Source organism: Physeter macrocephalus, chromosome 4 (assembly GCF_002837175.3).
Source record: "Physeter macrocephalus isolate SW-GA chromosome 4, ASM283717v5, whole genome shotgun sequence".
In the NCBI taxonomy this organism is placed as follows: domain Eukaryota; kingdom Metazoa; phylum Chordata; class Mammalia; order Artiodactyla; family Physeteridae; genus Physeter; species Physeter macrocephalus.
The window spans coordinates 61,454,838-61,456,711 of NC_041217.1; positions in this window are offsets into that span (position 1 = coordinate 61,454,838).

Sequence of the window (1,874 nt, forward strand, 5' to 3'; positions counted from 1 at the left end):
CAAAAGCAGTTCTAAGAGGGAAGTTTATAGCAATACAATCCTACCTTAAGGAACAAGAAACATCTCAAATGAGCAACTTAACCTTACACCTAAATTAATAAGAGAAAGAAGAACAAAAAAAACCCAAAGTCAGCAGAAAGAAAGAAATCATAAAGATCAGATCAGAAATAAATGAAAAAGAAATGAAGGAAATGATAGCAAAGATCAATAAAACTAAAAACTTGTTCTTTGAGAAGATAAGCAAAATTGATAAAACATTAGCCAGACTTATCAAGAAAAATAGGGACAAGATTCAAATCAATAGAATTAGAAATGAAAAAGGAGAAGTAACAACTGACACTGCAGAAATACACAGGATCATGAGATATTACTGCAAGTAACTATATGCCAATAAAATGGACAACCTGGAAGAAATGGACAAATTCTTAGAAGTGCACAAACTTCCAAGACTCAACCAGGAAGAAATAGAAAATATGAACAGACCAATCACAAGCACTGAAATTGAAACTGTGATTAAAAATCTTCCAACAAACAAAAGCCCAGGACCAGATGGCTTCACAGGTGAATTCTATCAAACATTTAGAGAAGAGCTAACACCTATTGTTCTCAAAACTCTTCCAAAATATAGCAGAGGGAGGAACACTCCCAAAGTCATTCTACTAGGCCACCAGCACTCTGATACCAAAACCAGACAAAGATGTCACAAAGAAAGAAAACTACAGGCCAATATCACTGATGAACATAGATGCAAAAATCCTCAACAAAATACTAGCAAAAAGAATTGAACAGCACATTAAAAGGACCATACACTATGATCAAGTGGGGTTTATCCCAGGAATGGAAGGCTTCCTCAATACATGAAATCAATGAATGTGATACACCATATTAACAAATTGAAGGAGAAAAACCATATGATCATCTCAATAGATGCAGAGAAAGCTTTTGACAAAATTCAACACCCATTAATGTTAAAAACCTCCAGAAAAGAGGCATAGAGGGAACTTTCCTCAACATAATAAAGGCCATATATGACAAACCCACAGCCAACATCATCCTCAATGGTGAAAAACTGAAACAATTTCCACTAAGATCAGGAACAAGGCCAGGTTGCCCACTCTCACCACTATTATTCAACATAGTTTTGGAAGTTTTAGCCACAGTAATCAGAGAAGAAAAAGAAATAAAAGGAATCCAAATCAGAAAAGAAGAAGTAAAGCTGTCACTGTTTCCAGATGACATGATACTATACATAGAGAATCCTAAATATGCTACCAGAAAACTACTAGAGCTAATCAATGAATTTGGTAAAGTACCAGGATACAAAATTAATGCACAGAAATCTCATACAAATAGATGGAGAGATAAATCATGTTCCTGGATTGGAAGAATCAACGTTGTGAAAATGACTCTACTACCCAAAGCAATCTACAGATTCCATGCAATCCCTATCAAACTACCACTGGCATTTTTCACAGAACTAGAACAAAAAATTTCACAATTTTTATGGAAACACAAAAGACCCGGAATAGCCAAAGCAATCTTGAGAAAGAAAAATGGAGCTGGAGGAATCAGTCTCCCTGACTTCAGGCTATACTACAAAGCTACAGTAATCAATACAGTTTGGTACTGGCACAGAAACAGAAATATAGATCAGTGAAACAGGATAGAAAGACCAGAGATAAACCCACACACATATGGTCACCTTATCTTTGATAAAGGAGGCAAGAATATACAGTGGAGGAAAGACAGCCTCTTCAATAAGTGGTGCTGGGAAAACTGGACAGCTACATGTAAAAGAATGAAATTAGAACACTCCCTAACACCATACACAAAAATAAACTCAAAATGGATTAAAGACCTAAATGTAAGGCCAG